This window comes from Canis lupus, chromosome 7 (assembly GCF_011100685.1).
Source record: "Canis lupus familiaris isolate Mischka breed German Shepherd chromosome 7, alternate assembly UU_Cfam_GSD_1.0, whole genome shotgun sequence".
NCBI classification, from domain to species: Eukaryota; Metazoa; Chordata; class Mammalia; order Carnivora; family Canidae; genus Canis; species Canis lupus.
Window position 1 is genome coordinate 57,764,203 of NC_049228.1, and position 22,017 is coordinate 57,786,219.

General features: G+C 40.0%; 1 long non-coding RNA gene across 1 annotated transcript in view; it reads right to left on the reverse strand.

The window, feature by feature from the left end:
* Positions 1-20,572: 20,572 nt before the first annotated feature.
* LOC111096784 overlaps positions 20,573-22,017 on the reverse strand; it is a 41,769-nt gene continuing 40,324 nt past the window's right edge. Inside the window, exon 4 of the long non-coding RNA XR_005362528.1 lies at positions 20,573-21,062. This is a non-coding gene — a long non-coding RNA (uncharacterized LOC111096784). The remainder of the gene's footprint in view (positions 21,063-22,017) is intronic.

Below are 22,017 nucleotides of genomic sequence, written 5' to 3' on the forward strand. Positions count from 1 at the left end.
GAACATGGGAGAATTTAATTGTTTTAAATAATAATAAAATGAGGGGTGTTGGGTTGCTGTGGATTGTCTGAGGAAGGATGCCTCTTCTGCAAAGAGAATGATATAAGAAGAATGAAGCAGGTGAACAATGTGACAAGGTGGTGAAAAGATTTTTAAGAATATGTTGTGTCTAATTTTTAGGATTTGTCAATACCTCTGTAGACCCCAAGTGCCAGTAAACTTTGTTATACACATGAATGCCTTGTTCGAGTATCTATGTGTGTGTGTGTGTGTGTGTGTGTGTAAACCAAGGGCAAGAAGCTGAATTTGACATGTAGGCTGGCACATAGAAAGTATCTTTGGGATTCATGAGTCCTGCCAGGGCAGCAACCATGAGCAGAATTGCCATGAGAAGATAGGCCCTGGAGAATTTGCAGGAATGCTTGGAAACTGTTAGACCTCCCACAAATGTGGGTAAGTAGATTTCAGTGAATTTTGTCTAGATCTTTAAAAACAGAGTGATATTTGGGTTTTGTGATTACTGTGCCTTGATAGTTTTATGTAGGTGTCAATTCTTAGTGTAGTAAGTTTCTTTCTTTGTGTGTGTGTGTGTGTGTGTGTGTGTGTGTGTGTTTTAATGTAAGCTCTATGTGGGGCTTGAACTCATGATCCTGAGATCAAGTATCACATGCTCTATCAACTGAGCCAGCCAGGTGCTCCTATTTTAAAGAACATTAGAAGAATATTGTTGAAGATACAACTCTTTCTAACATGTAAATCCTTGTGCAACAGTAATAATCATTAGCCCTTGATTTACTTAAACTCCTGAGTTAGGAAGGGTAGCCCAAGCTTTGGATCATTTTTCTTCCCTCTCCCTCCTAAAGCATCAAAGGCCCTGGGCTGCTGTCTGTCTACTGTGGCTCTCAATGGTCTATTTGGCTGACAGGCTGGCTGCCATTGGGTTTCACCTTCCCCCTTGCCCCATTTTTCTACATTCCTTTCTCCTCAATTTGAGGGCTGCACATGATTGATTACCTGACCAGCTTCCCTTCCCTCTCTTACCATCCATTGCTTCTAGGAGAATTAAGGAATAGGTATAAATTGAAGTGCCCTGACTGATCTGCTTGCTAGATCTGCTTGCATCAAAAGACAAGGTCACTATGTGACATATATTAGTCTGAAAAATATTTTATAATGATATTTTAAAGAAATGAGAAAGCTGCAATAGTGCTCTCTGTTATTTGTACTGCATATGTACAGTCTTTCAAATGCAGAACCGCTTAAAGCTTTCATATGTTATTAACACTTTGATGATTGTTTATGCTGATTTTATAAGGAAAACTATTCTAAGTTGAAAGCACTTGATAAGCCTTTGAGTCATTGACTCTGAAGTTTGGCAAATAAGCGAAACCTTTCTCAAAACCAAGATCAACCATAACAAAAAAAGTGATGTTTAAAAGAAAGAAAGAGGACTTCTGCTTGTAGCCATGCCTGAATAAAGCTGGTGCACATTCACCCTCTTGCCATAACAAGTGACAAAATTGTATGAAGCAACAGTTCTAGGTACTGGGTAACAGGTAGTGTAAGACTGTGATCCCCAAGATAAGGAAAAGTCAAGAGGTGAGCCCTCCATGCAACTGAGGTCTCTGTTCAGGGACAGTTTCAAGTCTGTGACCTAGGACAATGGAGACTTAACAGACCATAGTGGTCTTGCTGAGTTAAGGAGGCAGAAATGAGAGTGGGGGCCACTGAAGCAGCTGGAATTGGCAGGGCAGGGATCTGAAGAGGACAAAGCTGTGCAAAAGTGGGGCCAGAAATATGTTTGTGGGATCCCTGTGAGTCTGTCTGAAGACAGGGCTGTGCATGCATTGGCTGAGAATTTGGGAGATTTGCCAGGGAGTTGCTGGTACACAGTTGAATTTGGAACAAGGGTGTAAGAAATCAAACATTGGAATTCAGTTCCAGTCAGAGCAGAATGACCTCATTAACATTCCGGACACTCATCAAGACCATGCCTTAGGAGTCATGTCCTAGAGCAAGGCCTATTCTAGATCACTCTTAAAATAGCCCTTACGTGGAGGGGTTGTGGGGCTGGGGCTTCTCTTCACTTTTACCCTCCTCCCCTAATGCTCTATCCCTGGGCCTGTTTGTTAAAAAAGAATAATAAAAGGACTTTTAAAAACCCCATAAAACTAAGTCTTGTCAGGGGAGTCTGTCTGGCTGAGTTGTAGAGTCTTGGGGTTGTAAGTTTGAACGCCATATTGGGTGTAGAAATTACTTTAAAAAATCTTTAAAAAACAAAACAAAACAAAACATAAAGCAAGCCTTGTCAAAATCTACTGGGTGGACAGAGTTTGGTATTTGAATCTTGTGTGAGCATGGTAAATATCTTGAAGCTTTCCACAGATCTGCCCTAAGAAAGCTTCAAGATGGCTAATGATAGTTAACAGCCTAATAGAACATATCTTTACATTATTTGGAGAGTGAGATAACAGAATCCAGAATGTATTAAATATTTTGCCAACAATATCCCCTAGACAATAAAAAAGTTACCAGACATGCAAAGAAACAGCAAAACGTGAACAATAGTTAAGAAAAAACAGGTAATAAAAAAAAAAAAAAAGAAAAAAGAAAAAACAGGTAATAGAAATGGACCCTGAGATAGCCCAAACATTAGATTTAGTAAACCCTTTAGAAGCAATTATACATATATATATATAAATACATACAAAGACTTAAAGTCTTAATAAATGAACAGAGAAATGGGAATTGTGATAAAAAATCCAAATTATAGAATGGACGAGAACGATAACTGAAATGAAGAATTCACTCAATAGTCTTCAAGATTTTTTAAAAAGATTTATTTATTTTAGAGAGACAGAGGGAGAGAGTGCAGGAGTACACTAGCTGGGGAAGGGGCAGAGGGAGAGGGAGGAGAGGGAATCTCAAGACGACTCCCTGCTGAGCTCAGAGACCAAAACGGGGCTCAATCTTAGGACCCTGAGATCATGACCTGCGCTAAAATCAGGCTTAACTGGCTGAGCCACCCAGGCATCCCCACTCAGTCATCCTAATAGCAGATTAGGATTGGTAGAAAAAAGGGTCAGTACATGTATTTGTTTTCTCTGCTGCACAGAAATGCTGTGCAACACATAATCACAAACTTAATGGTGTAGAACACAGTGGTGTAGATCTCAGTTTATTATCTCAGTTTCTGGGGGTCAGAAGCCCAGGCATGGCCTAGCTGGGTTTTCTGCTCATCATTTCTCCAAGCTGTTGTCAAGGTGAAGGCCATGCTGTGATTCTCAACTGATGCTCAGGAGCCACTTTCAAGCTCATGCAGGTTGTTGGCATAGGACAGAGGCCCCAGCTCTCCTGGCCTGGGACTGTTCTTAGCTCCTAGAGGCTCACCTGTACTTCCTGGCCAGGAAACACAGCCCATAGTGACGCTGCTTGTTTTCTTCCTGGCAAGCAGGAGCACCTCTCTCTGATTTCAAATAGCTCCCTTCCTCTATTTCTGACCTGTAGACCCATACTTAAAGGGCTCATACAAGTAGGTCAGCCCCACTTAGATAATGTCCTATGTTAAAGTCACTGGTAGATCCTAGTGACAACTGCAAAATCCCTTCACTACAGGGCCTAGATTAGGGTTTGACTGAATAACTGGGAGAAGGTGTGTATACACCAGGGGCATTATCCCCATCTTCCTACCTTGATAGAAGCACGAACTCTTCTCACTGTAGCATTCTGGCTGTTCTCTCTTTAAATCTCAAGCCGAATTCGTAGGTTTTCAGGATGATTTGAAAGTTATCTAGGTAATTTGGTGGGGACGGTGACTTGGGGACCCTACTCTTCCGCCATCTTGCCCTGCCTCTCCAGGGGCATTATCATTGGACATTGAAGGAAGAGTTTGTAGCTCTTTTGGCATAATAGCGCCATGCTGAGAATCTTCACTAATGATGCTTGATGATCCCCTACAATTTGAAATTTCTTATTTTCTTTTGTCTTCATTTGGCTTATCCCAGAAAGTGCTGACTTTCCTATCTTTTTTTTTTTTATTAGGAATTACAAATATCCTCGTAATGTCCCACCACTGTTGCTTCTGTTAATATGATGACAGCAAGCATTGCCAGCAATAATCTGGAAAGATTTCTGTCCATTCTGGGGAACTATATCTTGAAATAAATAGGTGGATCTTCCCACTCCAGATGGCTATCTACAATAATATCTGAAGACATTTTATCTTTTATGAAGACAAAAAGAGGATTTCTGAGATTGAAGAACCATCATTCCCTCACCATATGTTAATATATAACAATCATTATCCAAATATGCTGCGTTCCTCACTTGTATCCAAGAGCTGGTGGCCTTCCCCTTCAGTGGTCACTGTCCGCTTGTACCCTCGGTGTGGTTGGAGGAGCAGCTGCTGGCATCACCTGGGAGCTTATTAGAAATTCAGACTAAGGCCCCATCCAGGCCTACTACATCTCAGCCCACATTTTCACAACATTTCCAGGTAATTCATATGCACATTACAGTTTGCAAAGCACTACTACAGAATACTGGGAAAGAGGAAAATTGATTCATGCATAATTTTTTTTAAAAAAAGATTTTTTAAAAGATTTTATTTTTATTTATTCATGAGAGACACAGAGACACAGGCAGAGGGAGAAGCAGGCTCCCTGCAGGGAGGCTGATGTGGGACTGATCCCAGGGCCCCAGGATCATGACCTAAGCCAAAGGCAGATGCTCAATCACTGAGCCATCCAGGTGTCCCTTTAAAAAAGATTTTATTTATTTATTTATTTATTTATTTATTTATTTATTTGAGTGAGAGATTGAGGAGGAGGAAGAGGTGAAGCAGAGGGAGAGGGACAAGCTGACTCTGCACTGAGCACAGAGACTGATGAGGTCCTTGATCCCATGACCCTGAGATCCTGACCTGAGCCAAAATCAAGAGTTGGACACTTAACTGACTGAGCCACCCAGGTGCCCCTGGTTCATTCATACTCATAAGTATCATCTGCTTGCTATCTCTTCTATTTCCAGCTCTGCTGTGGGCACATTCACTTCCCTGTGGGTAACTGCTTGGAGCCCCTAAGCCAGTCCCCTGTGAGTGGAGGCTGTTCCCTCCACGCCTTCAGAGCTTCACTGACTTTTTGCTGTAGTCCAATTTAAAAGTGGAAGATTGTAAATCCATCAAAGGTGGTCCACCTTGTAGAACCCCTCAAATCCCGACATCTTTTACTAATCCTTTAGTTCACATCCCTTTCTGCAGGGGTCATCTTCAAAGTCCCCACTTTTAAGAAGACCCCTCTAGGGACTGATGATTTGGTTCTAAGTTGCCTGCTCCTCCTCCTCAACTTCCATCTTGCCATCTAGAGCACACTGTGGGATGTGGCAAGCAGCAGCAGATTTCCCAAGTCAACTTATTCCCTCTTCAGTGGCACCAGTGATGAGGTGGAGCTGAGGAATTGGAATTTGAGCAATACAGTAGAGGTATGCTCTGCAATTCTCAGCCCCACAGAACCATCAGTTGAGGGCTTTGCCACCTCAAGTCTGTTCCCCTCCGTGGTCTCTCTCTGAGCCAGTCAGATGCTGATACAGCTCTCCATCCTTCCAGACCTTCCAGTGGGTAACTAGTAAATATATATCTTACACACACACACACACACACACACACACACACACACACACACACACCATGCTTCCAAGAACCTTGATTCTCACAGACTCGCCAGTATGAATCTATACACCTTTTCCTATCTGCAAACTACTGAGCACGCTTCATGACTAGAGTCACGAAGGAGTAAACAATGGAAGCTTCTTCCCTTTGTTCCACTTGCTACTTGCAGACTCTGCCTTGGAATATATTCAAGATCAAGGCATCTAGTTATACTCACTTGTAAGCTCAACAAAGGCCCAGGAGATGCTCTAAAATGAAAGGGTACTTTTGTTTTTCTATTTTGGGGGTCATGTCAGATGCACGTGCAATTTTTAGGGTCAGCTCTGTAAGAGCAAGAGAGCTGAAGTGGGTGTCTATCAACATCAGGCCCCCAAATGTGTGGGAGAGGGCTTGATTTTCATCCTCCTTTGCAGAGTAATTTTAAAGAAATGCAGTTGTTTCGGAAACCAACTTCCAATTCCACATCATGAAAATGCTCAGCCACTGTGGCTAAGAAAACAATTGGTTTTCAATTCTGGTCTGTATTCCTCTTTTTTGACTCTACTAATATTTTCCTGTTTCCCACATCATCATTCCCTACTCTTAGCTACACTAGTGTATCACTTTCTTGTATTTGGTCTCTTAACTACAGAGGTAAACAATCTACTCTTTGTAACTCCAGTCCAAAACACTCTAAAAATGAAGCCCATATGGCAGCAAAACTACCCTATCCTGATCTAATTTGACTGTACAACCATGTGTGAGCACATGAGAGGCTTTGCATATGCCTTACCATTTAGTGTGAATATCAGTAATAATACCCGGCAGGAGTTTTAATGTGTTTGATGACACATTGCTATGGATCCTGCTAGGAATATTATCCTGCTAGTACTATATTAGTTGGGTTCTCATTCCTTTGTAAAATCTGAACAATTCTGCATCCTGAAACACAACTACCCAACAGTTTTAAGTAAGAGATTATGGATTTATATTTGCAGACATTTCTTAGCCTTGACAACTGCAAATATTAACATTTACTTTAGAAATTAAATCTTTATCTTATTTTTATCAAGAAGTCTTTGCTTGTCTCCAATATGCTTTTCAAAATTCTAGTTATCTGCTTTTATACTATTCAAGGAGTGACTGTTCAAGGTCACAGTCTTCATGTGCCTATGAACTCTCTCTGATGTTTCTAAGTCTTGTCATGTCTTTGTGGGGAAGAATAACTTCCACAGGCCCTAATGTGTCACTGTAATGCCATTATCACATTCTCCTAGAGTAGGAGCTGAGAGATTTACTCTGTCACATTCGAAATGGTGTCAATTTCTCAAATTGGGATTCTATTAAAAATGCAGATATTTTCAAGTGTCCATCAATAGATGAATGAATAGGGATCCCTGGGTGGCGCAGCAGTTTGGCGCCTGCCTTTGGCCCAGGGCGCAATCCTGGAGACCCGGGATCGAATCCCACATCAGGCTCCCGGTGCATGGAGCCTGCTTCTCCCTCTGCCTGTGTCTCTGCCTCTGTCTCTCTCTCTCTCTGTGACTATCATAAATAAATAAAAATTAAAAAAATATTAAAAGATGAATGAATAAAGAAGAAGTGTGTATATATATATACATTCATACATATATATAATGGAATATATATATATATAATGGAATACTACACAGCCATCAAAAGAATGAAATCTTGCCATTTGCCACAACATGGATGGAGCTAAAGAATATACTGGTAAGTGAAATAAGTCCGTCATAGAAAGACAAATACCATATGATTTCACTCACATGTGGAATTTAAGAAAGAAACAAACAAAAATGACCAAAGGGGGGAAAAAAAAGAGAGAGAAACAAACCAAGAGACAGACTCTTAGCTATAAAGAACAAACTGCTGGTTATCAGTGGGGAGGCTGGTGGGGGATGTGTGAAATAGGTGTCGGGGATTAAGGAGTGCACTTGTCCTGATGAGCACTGGGTGATGTATGGAATTATACTGGGATTTAAAATTTTTAAAAAAGTAAATATTGACAATGCCAAGGAGGGATTATCCTCAAACTGGAAATCCAGTTTGAGAGAGATTATTAGTGCTTCAAACAAAGTATTACATCATTGCACTTTGCTTAGCATTGACATTAATTAAAACCACGTTTTTAATTAAATAAACACCAAGCTGAAGCCATGCTGATGAAAGGGAGCAGATTATACCACCCCAAAATATGCCACTTTGGCATATTGGTTATTTTAAATTAAAGTTACTTGAGGGGCACCTGGGTGGCTCAGTGGTTGAGTGTCTGCCTTTGGCTCAGGTCGTGATCCCAGGGTTCTGGGATCTAGTTCTGCGTTGGGATCCCTGCAGGGAGCCTCCTTCTCCCTCTGCCTGTGTCTCTGCCTCTGTCTCTGTGTCTCTCATGAATAAATAAATAAAATCTTTAAAAACAAACAAATAAATAAAGTTACTTGAGAAACAGCTAACATAAGAAGGATACTTGAGCTCTCCTGTGTTCTCCCTGACAGTGGGGAATAAATCTCCCATGTCAAGGCATTCTCCCTCTGCCAAGAGGGTAAAAGGTATCCTTATTATCAGAGAGAGGGAATTCAAGGCTGAGAAGTCTGTATAAACAAACCTTACTACTTCCCCATTAATTCATTATTCCAAGCTCAAATTTCTTTGTCTTGTCAATTCTTCAAAAATGTATTGTTTCTTTATCTAGAAGGTGTCAAAGCTGCTTGCTTTGGTCACCTCTTTGAGCCTCATATCTTTGAAGCTCCCATACCTACGAAATGAAATTTTTTTTTTCCTGTGAATCTGTCTTACACCAACTATTAGACCAATCAAAGGACTTAGAAGGGAAGAAGGGAAAAGTTTTTTCCCCTATAGTCTTGGCACTCAACATGGGGCTGTCCCCTAGCTGGACATGGCTTGCTCCAGAGTTACTGCAGCCACAAGGTTCTGGAACAACTGACGAGGGCCATCTGAAGGTAAGAATTTGTACCAGGTTGGTCTCCTGGGTCTCTGCCTGCAAAGTCTGATGGAAGTGAGAATGGTGATGGTCCTTTTCTTTTTCTAAATTTAGATTAGCAGGAGAAAATATCTGTGGGAACTAGTTCCTTGAGTGTAGCAACACTGGTAAAGATTTGTTATGAGTACTTTTGTTTTCTATTGATCCCTTTCCTCCTAGAGAGTGACATTGTTTTCCCTTGTCTCTGTCTTTTGTGTCATTTGTCATAAGGAGGAAAACCATGGAGTAGAACACAGGCATAGGTCCTATGAGCCTGTTGTTCAAGTTGGCCTCAGACTGGTAAATTCATGGTTCTCACCAGACTGGTGTCAGTTTAGACAAACTTTGATGTGGGTCCCCTATGTAAAAACCTGATATGATTTTCTTTTCATTTTGTTCTATGTCCCAGGGACTTGGCTTTGTGACCAGTGAGAACATTCTCTCTGGTTTCCACCTTCTGGAAGGTGCATGTATGGTGTACATCTCACAGCCAGTCAAATAGACAGTTTCTGAAACACGAAGTCACAAGCATTATTCTCATTGTCTGGCTGTGCCAGCTGTCAGGGAAATTTGTCGTAAGAGGTCCCAATCCATAGGTTGTTGTCTCAGACATAGTTGTTTTATTATTGCTGGAAAAGTTGCATTCCAACAGTGCCTGCCTGGTATCACAGAATAGCTGCTCTATGGCTGAAGGCATCTTACACTCCTGTGAGAGCCTGGTCACACCATTTCCACTACACCACCAACCATACCACCTGTGACAACGAAGGCCTTTGTTTCTGAGGCTAACTCTGGGAGTGAACTTTTTGGATCTTGTGAGGGTTGCATCTTGTGTATTCTCCTTTGGGAACCCCCCTTAAATCCAAGGTTAAGCTGTAAAAAAGCTTATCGATTTGAGTCTCTACAGAGATTCATGGATCCTGGTTATCAATGGGCAGATCATGGGTCCTTTCAACTGAAAAAGCTTCTACATTTGAAAAAAAGTTTTGAGAGCTCATATCCTGAACAACTATCTTATTGGTATCTATGGGAAGATCAAGTTGAAAAGTGGATAGAAAGGAATATAATAGTTAGCCCTAGTGACTCTCTTCACAAGAGGAAAGAGCAGAAATTAAACTTAGAACAAAATTGAAAGTCCACATCCAACCTAAATTCTCCTTCTTGAAATCTGGCCCATCTCCCCACCGTTACTTAAATCTCAGTAGTCCTCCACCTTCCCCAGAATATCCTTTAAACCCCCAGTTGCGCGTTCTAACCTTCCTTTCCCTGCAAGATTGACAGAGGATGCTAGGCCTCATCTCTAGGTCCCAGGTGTCCCAGGTTACTCCTATCAGTGCTGGAAGCCAGGAAGAGAATTTAGTAGAACCACCTGCGGCAGGAGGGAAAGCTGCTTTGCTTTCTTAAAACTCCTCCTGTTTTCCAGATCTGGCTCTGACAGCCTGGGGCCTTCCTTTGCAATGTCTTTTGCAGATGTAACCTGGACACCCACTTGCAAACAATTCATGTCCCCTGGACAACAACAAATCTTTTAAATTATAAAGCCCTTTTATGCCAGTTTGAGAAGCTCTTACCTTTTTTTTTTTTTTTAATATGACTGCATGGTTAAGTTTATTTGTAAAAGGCTCTCCTCCATCTTGCTGAAATTCTTTATTTTAGCACCGTGCATACCATCAATAATCAAATCACTTAAATTATTTGATCTAACATGTTCTTCAACATTCCTATTAAATCATCTAAGTAATCTTATGTTCTTATATAATAAAAGCAAAGCATGAAACATATTTATAAATTGACAAACTTTTTTTAAACCAAAGATAAAGTATAATTTTTAAACCTGTTTTAGAATTTCATGGAATGAACTGACAAAATTAGGTAATAAAGTGGCTAACATACTAGATCAACAGAAAGATCTTACCAAATTTCAAGAGGACTTAAAATGATTAACGGCCATTCACAACCCCACTCAGAGGGATCTTGTTTGGCAGTTAAGGGGTGTTCTTCCCAGCCCTGATTATGCTGTAGTTATCAGGCAAGCCAGATGACTCCTTGTGGGGGGAAAAAACCCCACAAGGAAACAGATGGCCAGAAAGTCTCCCAGGTCTTCCTGCAAATGACCAGGTAAAGGACCAACTGGAGGCTGATGGTGAGAGGCTAATGGAAACATTAGTAGAGGCTCGCCCTCTGGGCTGCCTTGGGCCAAGGTCAAATGGTAGGCGCAGAAAGCAGGAGAGCATCCAAGCCTTTGTTGAATGCTCTATACAGACTTTTCAAAGGCATCCTACACTAAACCCTGATGTCCCAGAACATAGAAATCTTTTAATTTCCGCCTTAGTAAGAAACTTTCTCTGGATAAAAGTATGTTCAAAGTAGTGTGGTTGAGTAGGCTAGTCAATCTCGAAGCAAGATAGCAGAAGCAGCTACCCAATTCTTAGAAGAGCACTTGTAAGAATACAAGAGGAGGGACGCCTGGGTGGCTCAGTCGGTTAAAAAGCTGCCTCTGTTCCGATCATCATCCCGAGGTCCTGGGATCCAGCCCTGAATTGAGCCCCTCATCAGGTTCCCTGCTCAGCAGGGAATCTGCTTCTCCCTTTGCCTCTCACCCTGCTCGCTCATGCTCTCTTTCTCTCTCTCTCTCTCTCAAACACACACATACACTCTCTCTCTCTCTCTGAAATAAATAAATAAAATCTAAAAAAATAAAAGAGAATACAAGAGGAAAAAAGAGTTAAAATTCAACAATTGTTTACTTACAACTTGAAACTTTAGAAAAGCAAAAACGTAATTCTGAAAGCACCTCAAAAGCCTCTCAGATCCTTTCCTATTTGCCTTCAGACATTTGCAGATATTTAAAATATCAGGACATAAGGAAGTACAATTGTTCTGCATTTAATAAAAAGAAGAAAACATTTAAATAGTAATTGCCCTAGACTTTTTTTTCCCCCTTTCCCTCCACCCCCTAGACTTCTAATAATAGACAAACATATCCCCAGACTCCTAGGAGAAAACTTAGCATTCTTTCCCTTGAAGATGTAAGTCTTATCATATCTTTAAAATGTAAACACCCCAGAAAGTAGCTAAAAAGCTGCCCCACCTTCTTGCCAGAGACTGGTGGGGAAAATTGGGGGTAGAGGGAAGGAGACTTTTAAAGATACAAACTGCTACAAAGTCTTTTTTGCCCAAATTTAGTCCACACCTTCCATAAGATTACTTCTCAAGGACAAATAGGAAGCTTAAAAGTCTTCTCCAGTAATATTAGTTAAAAGTTCTAACCATTTTAGTGGGTCAACTTATTTTGTCTGCCAGAGACACACTTACTTATAAACTAGTGAATTTTGTCTTGTATCTGACTCATGGCTAAAATTTTAAGATGGAAGCTATAAGGACTCTGTTTATGTCTGGCTAGGTATGTACAGATGCCTATGGATGTATGTTACATATGTGCCATTTTTCTACCTCAGGATGGCCTTACCAAAATTAATTTGTAAAAGAGCTCCATGTGGCTGGTTTGAAGGGCAGGTGCTTATATGGATTGGGTATTTTCAAAACTCTCAGAAATATAGAAACTAACCCACATGTTATTCAAGTTTGCACGGTCTAGGATAATTTTCAGTAAATAAAGGCTAAATTATGTTTGTTGGTTTAATTAACACAGGCATGTCTTTAGAATTATCAACATTAAGTATAATACACTTATTCTACCTAGATTTACTAAAAGTCAAAGTCATTATCTCTGTTACAAAATTTGTCAGCAAGAAAATTAACTTAAAATGATGGCTAACTGCTTTAATGTCTCACGAACTTTTCATAAGTAATCTAAGTATGACTGTTAAAACAAGTAAATTAGGGGTGGCTGGGCAGCTCAGTCAGTTGAGCATCTGACTCTTGGTTTGGACTCACATGGTGATCTCAGGGTTGGGAGATCGAACCCCAAGTGTGGCTCTGTGCTCAGCAGGAAGTCAGCTCTATTCTACTCCCCCTGTGCACATGCAGTATCTCATAAAGCAATAAAATCTTTTTTTTAAAAAGTGAATTAAATAAATATAAGTGGTACAAGAGTTCTTGGGTGAACTTTTCAGCAATGATGGTCTTACAACATTTCTACTTAAGTAGTTTCCCAAATCTCTTCGGCAAATTTTACCCTTAGTTAAATGATGGGAATTCATTGAATGTCTAGATCATTTCCAAATAAGATAAAATACAGAAACATTGATCATTAAATGTAAGTTTATTCACTTTGGCTCTTATTACAGAGGAACTAAAGATATTGGGATCCATCAGTAAATGTGTCTTGTGTCACATTAAAAAAAATACAGGGAGAAACACGCTTCTCGAAGTTATGAAATGTATTCATAAATCTGCCAATATAAAGAATGCTAGCCTAAAGAGTTCATAATAAGCTAACTTAGTTTTTGCTCAAAATTAAGATTTCTAAGGTTTAAGAAATACTAATTAAAATATATAATTAAAGCTACTAGAAATAATAAGGGAAACAGTTCTGTATGCAAATAAATAAAATGTGTTTTTTGCTAATAAAAGGTATGAAGTATGGAGATGCACTTTTGTTAAGGGAAAAGAAAGCATTCTTGTCTTAAAGGAAAGCTGGTTATTTCAGAATGGGAAACATGAAAACAAAGAACAAACCATGGGCATAGAAAATTGGAAGAGAGAGGGAAAAAAATGTTACCTTTTATAATTAAGCTGGCTCAAATGTAATGGTTATTATATGGGTTTTAAAAATAAGCTTTAATATCAGTAGTATACTTATGTAACACTGGGACTTAATTCTCTTTCGTTGCTGACATGACAAAGCTTTCTTGGATGATTGATCTGCTCCTGATAAGAGATTATGAAAGGTTTTTCTTTACCTTTTAAGTAATCTGCCTAGAAAATGAAGATTCTATGTTTTATCAAATTAATTTCCTGTGCTTTGTTGCCTTTACTAAGTCTTTGATTACTTAGGAAAGCAAAGTCTTCTCTATTGAAAGAGCTAAGGTGTTTGGATTTTTTCCCCCCCAACTATGTAACTTTCTATATTTGCCTGGAAATCTTTGTCACTTTGGCTAAATGGACAAGTATTGTTTCACAGTGACCTACAATCCTATCTAATCAAATGTTTTAAAACTTTGCTAATATTTTTTGATCAACTTCTCCATATCAAATTCTAATCTTTTTGACCTGGAAGTATCCTTAATTGTGGAGACCACAGGTGGTTTGAGAGGGCTGGGCGAGGAATGCCTTAGAAATGTGTTGGCAGATAGGCCCAAGTGTCGTGAGACATTAGATCATGAGGGACCTTTATCACTCAGGAGGAAAATCAGTTAAAGATTTAAATAGGGGGGAAATGTGCTCAGATTCCTTAATCAGATGGTTTCTCTAGCTCCAGTGAGGAGGATAGATTGAGAAGGGGCAATGTTATCTTGCTTTTGGGGCCATGAGACTCTCTCTTTAATAAATGCCAGAAAAGGCATTCTGTTTTTCATAACATTCCAATTGCCGAAGGGCTATGGTGAAAGTGAGAAATCACTATTAATATTAGGGGAAAAATCAAAGGAAAACAAAAGAAAACAAAATATATCCTTCTAGTCTGAACAGTGCTAATATTTATACCCAACAATTACATTTCTAATGAAAGTCGATGCTACAAGAATCAATCTTGGTCTGATGTTGGAAATTCCTATATTTCTATGAAAAGGTTTTATTTCTTCTCACTAAAGCTTAAAGGGGACTTGGGGGTTCACATGATTCATTCAGAAGCAACTCACTACAGGAATGTTTTAGGGTAATGGAAAGTGAAGCCCGTGTCACTTGACTCCATTTATAACAGGCAGTGCACACGGGGTGGGAGGTGAAATAGCCTGATGCTATGACCTACTTTGTGGCTGAAGCTCTCCATTGTCCTGGGAGCAAGGTTATTTTTGTTTTTGCTCATCTCTTAGATGTATACATGGAGCATAAGCATCTGCTGCTCCTGAAAACATCTAGATAGTCCTAGGGCAAAATGGGCTTCAAGGTTATTTAAGTTAACCTCTTAAAACCTCAGACACTCTTTTCCCCCAAGTGAAATTTCATGAAGTGTACACAATGTTTTACCTTTTACTTGATTTCTCCTATCACCTATTTTTTTTTTCTTTTAAAGAAATTAATCCAAGGCCCAAGTAGCTGGCTGTTGAACTCCCAGCTTCTGTGTTCCTGGATATAATGTTTGTTTTATTTTCCTGAAAGATTACACTTAAATATACTTTTTCTTGGCATATGTATGTTAACTTAAAAAAATAATTTAAAAGATGTTTTAGTAATGTTTCCTTAGGAAAGCAACTGGGAGCATATCTTCATGGTATCCTTGGATGGGTTATGTGATTTAAGAAACACTTGTAGTGTCTATCCCTTTTAATATATAGGGCTTCATTGAGTTTTAGGATTGCTGGATTAGTCTGGTTTTAATTTTACCCAGCTCATTTAGAAGAAATTGCCATGCTCATTTTATTTTTTTTTTATTTTTTTTAAATTTATTTATTTACGATAGTCACACTCAGAGAGAGAGAGAGAGAGAGAGAGGCAGAGACACAGGCAGAGAGAGAAGCAGGCTCCATGCACCGGGAGCCTGACGTGGGATTCGATCCCGGGTCTCCAGGATCGCGCCCTGAGCCAAAGGCAGGCGCCAAACCGCTGCGCCACCCAGGGATCCCTATGCTCATTTAAAAAGTAATATTCACATCTCAGGCAACCATCAGGTGGGAGTTTATTTGGCTTGCTCTTGTGTTTATTTGATGTGAAGGTCCGTGGGTTCATCTAGCAACATGAGGTAATGCAGCATTGCCTGGTATTTCTGCAGTAAGGAAAATCTTTTTCTTCCTCTCAGAATCTGTTTTTGTAACGATAAACTTTACCTGGGTATTTCTACAATAATACACTAAAATAATGGTATAGACTGCAAGCAGTAAGGAACAAAGTTTAGAAAAAGACACATCCATGTTCAAATTCTAACTCCCCCACTACTAACTTACATGCCATCAGGCAAATCACCCTTGGGTTTTTCATCTGAAAAATGGTGAAATTTTTGCAGCAAATGGTTGTTTTAAATTATTAACAAAATAAAAATACCAAGTGAGGAAATGGCATCTACTAATTAAAGGATTTTTAAAATTTTTTGAAAAGATTTTACTTATTTAATAGAGAGAGAGAGAGTGCCAGCACACTAGCTGGGGAAAGGGGTAGAGGGAGAAGGAGAAGCAGATTCCCCACTAAGCAGGGAGCCCGATGCGAGGCTCTATCCCAGGACTCTGGGATCATGACCTGAGCTGAAGGCAGACAGAAGCTGAACCAACTGAGCCACCCAGGTGCCCCAATGATAGGATTTCAAGTCATGAAACTATTGTCATTATTCTCTCTTCTTTTATTTCACCTTTTGTATTTCTCCCAATAACTTTCTAGTTTCCAACTGGATTTTGTCCAACATTAGCAATGCTGAGTCTGTTTTGATCTTTTGGCAACTATTTCCTTTCCAATACAGAATCCTTCTTTTCTGGTCTTGATCTGTTATTTTGATTTTTCTCTAATGATTTCACCATTTGGATATAAGAATCATACTTTATTTTTCCATTTTATTCTCCCTGCTATTTGAGGTCTCTTTTTCTTTTTGACTGGTTATGCTGATGATAACTGTGATGAAAGTTTCTAACTTTAGACATAAAATTTCACCATGTTCACTGTCAGGGCCTCTCAGGGTGAACTTAGAATCAACCAGCAGCTTTATTACAAGTCTTTTTCTTTTTGTTTTTTGACCTCCTTATTTTTTATTTTGTAAACTCTATTTGATATCACATTTTTATTGAAGTATGACTTTGGATGACTTGCAAACTTTACTGTTTTTTTTTTCTTATTGTTTTTATTTTTAATTTTAAAGTATTTTTCTGTAGTTGCCTTAGTTTTTTTTTTTTTTTGGTCCTCCATATTCAGTATGATTGTTCTTCTTGTGTATTATATTTCCCCCCAGCTTTATTGAGGTATGATTGATAAATAAGACTATCATATATATTTATTTATTTTTAAGGATTTTATTTATTTATTCATGAGAGACAAAGAGAGAGGGGCAGAGACATAGGCATAGGGAGAAGCAGGCTCTCCGTGAAGAGCCCGATGTGGATCTCAATCCCAGGACCTCAGGACCACGGCCTGAGCCAAGGGCAGATGCTCAATCACTGAGCCACCCAGCTGCCCCTTATTTATTTATTTAGATTTTATTTATTTATTTAGAGAGAGAGCACATGACAACAGGGGCTGGAGGGGGAAGGGAGGGATATAGAGAAAGAATCTCAAGTAGACTCTGCTGAATGCAGAACCTGACAAGGGGCTCGACCCTAGGACCCTGAGATCATGACCTGAGCCAAAACCAAGACTTGGATGCTTAACTGATGGAGCCACCCAGGCACCCCAACTGTCAGATATTTAAAGCATACAGCTTGATGATTTGACACACAGCTAGGCTGTGAGAGGATTCTCCCCATCAAATTAATGAACACATCCATCACCTGGCATATTTATTTTTTGGTGAGTACTTTAAGTTCTACTCTCATCAAATTTCAATTAAGCTATGCAGTGTTAGCAGCTATAGCCATCCTGTTCTGCATTAGATTATCAGATTTTATCCATCTTGCAACTGAAAGCTTGTATTCTTTTTAAACCTCTTCCTATCTCCCCTGCTTCCCAGTCTCTGACAACCACTGTCTTATTCTGTTTCTACAAATTTGAGTTTTCTTTTCTTTTTTAGGTTTCACATATGAGTGATAGAATGCAACATATGTCTTAGTCTGGCTTTTTTAACTTAGCAAAACCTCCACCAGGTTCATCCATGTTGTTACTGTTATTAAAAGACGATCATCACCTAAACATTTCCTGGCATCTGGATATTAGAGCCCAGCAGGTGGGACCTAAATGTCCTGGTCCTTTGTGAGGCCAGTCTCTAAATGATTACACATATAAATAAAACACACATTGAACTTTGTTCAGTCCTTTACCAAATATTTCTTGAGAATTTGGAAGCAGGAAATTTATATTGCATTTTAATATAACTGCAATTAATTTTAATATAATTGTATTTATTTAAATACTACTACTAGTATTTAAATAACTCTGCTGTTTCCCACAGTTCCAAGCTCCACAGAAGCTCTCCTTCTCACTCCCTCCTCTCTCCTCTCTATTCTGTGTGCTGTCCCTAGGCCACCAAACTGGTTCTTCTCTTGACTCCCCAGTACCCACTTTGCCAAGCTCTTCCCACTCTCCCCATTGCCCGGATTTCTCCTCCATGGGTATCTCCACACCCTTGAAGAGCTAGGTTTTGGTTTCAGAAAGAGGAGCGGCTCCTGTGACTGTTCCAGGGAGAATGGAATGACCCTCAGGCAAGCATCAAGCTTCAATACATTATATGATAAATGATTATTATGTGTACCAGGCACTAACAATGAATGGAAGATGTCTAATCCTTTTTCTTCAAAGTTCATTAAAAGGCGACCACTGTTTGGGATCATTATATTTTTCAAGAACTTTGCCATCTGATTTCAACTGGATATCAATTTCAGTTGTTACGGGCTGAAATGACAGCAAGGTGCATGAGAAAGAATTTACATCTAACACTGGCTCCATATTACTGTCCTCTGTGCCACTGAATTATAAAATGTCATAGAATTATAAAATTATAAAATTCTTGTGGGATCTAATAATGAACTTTATTTGTGATGGAGACATTTCTTCATGACTAATCTGTTGTAGTCGATCTTGCTGATGATTTTGGAGGTTTATAAGCCTTGAAAATTACTTGGGAAACAGCATCAACTTACTTAGATAAAAATATACTTCTCTTCTTGCCTGTGCATACAGAATTTATGCTATATTTGCAAAATTGAACTATGGTATGAAATGCTGTATAATATGTTTTTATTATAAGAGGACAGACTGTTTGCTCTGCTCAGTCACTTACTGACAGAATTTTCGTCTTGTCAGCAGATGATGTGAAATTGATAAAATGTGCTTCAATCATACAATCCAAATCAGCATAAGAGAGACTACTAGATTCCATCTGTTTTATTGCACAGATTACTCTGCCAAGAGGAAGCAAAGTAGTGAAGAAATTTGGGGGAGAATGCAGATCAGAAAATATTAATTCAAGGACATAGTGTGAAGGCTCTGTAGAGGGAGATGAGGGGGGACAGGTGTACAAAAGGGCAGAAAATAGAGCGAACACGCAAATTGGGAAATTTCTGTGGGCTAAAAGAAATAAATGAAGAAGAAGCAGAGGAGGCCACTACCCAAGGGAAAAAAAGACAGTATGTCCTACAGGGAGTTTGCATGGAATGGGGGTGCAGGCTTGAAAAGTAAAGGGAATGCTCTGAGTCGTCAGGCTGATCAAGAGGCAGCTAGGGTGACTGAGACATTGGAGCAGCACCCGGAAGCTGTTCTCGCTGGACCAGAGTGGGAGCCCCACAAGAACACAGAGCAAGTCCTATGCAGTGAGCTGAACTAAGCTATCAGCAACCCAGCCTTCTGAAGCAATGGCCAGTTTTAATTCCCATGCTCCATCAGCTTTTTCTTCCGTGAACATGTCCCTTTCCACTTCTGTAAGCAGACATACCCAATCCTGTAGCTCAATCTGCCCCCCAAAGAGTGGCAGATGGGGCACCTGGAATTATTTCTTGAGCAACAGATAGTGTTGATAAAGCATGGGCAGGAGAGGGTGAAGAGATTTTTATGTGATTTAGGGGGAGAAGTCAGTAAACTCCCAAGCTTTTAGGTCTAGTCATCTGCAGACTATCAATCTTCAGCCCAGTTCTGAGTCCCAAACCATTGTTGATTTGTATCCCTGGGGTGGGGATCAGTGATGGAGTGAGGGGTGAGGCGACACCTGGCGGAATTAGGAAAGGAGCTACAGATGCTGATGGGACAGGGAGGTGAATACAGGCTATAGCTGGGAGAGGATTGATCCCAATTTTTTGAAGATTAAGTATGGACTAGAGTTGGGATGCTCGAAAGTTCTGTACTTAGCATGGAGCAATTTTTTTAAAAAGTGATTTTATGTTTCAAGAGGAACCTTTGATTTGACAAAATGTATCCTTTGCCAAAATATCTTCAAGTGAAGTCACATTTTGGGGGCAAATCTTGTAGCGATTTTGAGAGGAATGGAAAGGGAAAAGACAGGCTCATTAGAAATATCCATGTGTGAAATGATTGGGTTGAACTGGAGATCCTGCAGATCGTGTGGTAATAATGTGTCTAAAAGATCATTAAAAATATGAGATGTGGAAACCAGATCTGGCAACTCCCCAGTGCTGGTCCAGGGCTCAGCTAGATCATTGAATAATACAGATTTTTGGGGTCTATACCAGAAATTCTGATTTAGAGGTCTGGAGAAGGGCGTCGCTGGTGGTCCTGATGGATCCTCAAGTTTAGAAGCCAGTCACCTGCAGTCAGAGATCTCCATTTTGGCTTCAGGTTAAAACCACCTGAACTTTAGATGAATGTTGCTGTTCAAATTCTACCCTATAGCATTTAAATCTGAATCTTTGGGAGGCACTCGGGCATGGGTATGTTAAAAAAAAATCTCTTAGGTGATTTTAATATATAACCAAGATTGAGAACCTTTGCTCTAGACCATACTGAGGTTGTTACACTTCAGACTTAATGCTCTCAGAGCCTAGGCAAGAGGCAAGGAGAAACATCCTCCACAAGAATCATCTGGCTAATGATAATCTACAGTAACTCTGGCATTTATTACTATTATTTTGAGGAAGAACATAAAACAGATTGGAAAAAATAGTAGTTGAATACCCAATTCAAAATATCAGGGTAGTGACATCTAGTGTTGGATATAGATGCTTAGGATTTCAATAATCTCCCCTCCCTGCCTTGGCCAGTATTATTTAAGGTAAAGCGCAAAGACATAAATTCCAGTAGTCTTTTAATCCAGTCTTCAGGACTATAAAGTAATGGTTTGGTGATTGGAATGGGGGTGGTGGTGAGTGGAAGGATATATATATATATAAAATATAATTATTCTTCTTGTTTTCTAGTTAATTTGAAAAAAAATACAAAAAAACAAAACAGATATAGGAATTAATTGAGGCTACAGAACACCATCAAATAATTATCCCCAAATAATTAACTGGTATGTTGAGTTGGAGCAGGTCTTCCGATACTCTGGTCTGATGCCAAATCTAGAGCTTTCTCATTCACTGCCCTGAGTGGAGGTGTGGGTACTCATCTCTGCAGGAAACAGAATCCCAGCCTGCCACACAGCCCAGGCACTGCAGACCAGAGCTTTTGGTTTCCAGGCCTGCCTCCAACAGCGGGTCTAGGGCTCTCCTTGCTGCATTCATTGCTGGCTGTTCATAGTTCATGGCTCACCAGTGAATTGAAGAAGAATTGGAGAACCTTCAGGAAGACAAAGAAAGAACCACACGTGAGCCCCTGATTTGCCCCCTGCAATTCCAAACAGGTAAGTCAGTCCTTGTTTTGAGGCAAGCAGGGAGTGAGAGGCAGGAGCAGAGGCTGGGAAACCTTCTTCAGTAACTTTGCTCCCTCTTTAAGGAAATAAGGGCAGCAAGAAAGTACATATTTCCCTTCTCCCAACTGTACTTTGATATTTTTCTGAGCCAAAGGTGTCACTTCTGCAAATTAATCTCCTTTATAGTTGAATGATGAGAAAATAATAAAAAAACTTTTTTTTTTTTCTGGACTCTGGAAAATCTGTTGCAAATAGTGGAATGCATATAGAGAGTATACAATATAAGGCCTTAATGGAAATGTATGCTGGGGGCACCTAGGTGGCTCAGTCGGTTAAGAGTCTGACTCTGGGGCAGCCTTGGTGGCACAGCGGTTTAGTGCCGCCTGCAGCCCAGGGCGTGATCCTGGAAATCCAGGATTGAATCCCACGTCTGGCTCCCTGCATGGAGCCTGCTTCTCCCTCTGCCTGTGTCTCTGCCTCTCTCTCTCCCGCTCTGTATCTTTCATGAGTAAATAAAATAGAATCTTTTTTTAAAAAAAAGAGTCTGACTCTGGATTTTGGCTCAGGTCATGATTTCAGGGTGATGAGATGGAGCCTCATGTCAGGTCCCGTGCTGGGCGTGGAGCTTGATGAGATTCTCTCTCTCTCCATCCCTCTGCCCTGCCCACCCCCTGGCTCATCCGTGTGCCCTCTAAAAAAAAAAAAAAACCCAAAACCCACCGCCCCTAAACCCAACTCTATTAAAGGTATATTTCCTATAATGGAGGGGGGAGGCAATTGAGAATCCAGGAGGGATCAGCACCATTTCAAGTAGCAGGTGGGCTCTCTATTACAGAAAAAGAATGAAGGCCACATAGAGATCACAACTTACAGGTAGAAGTT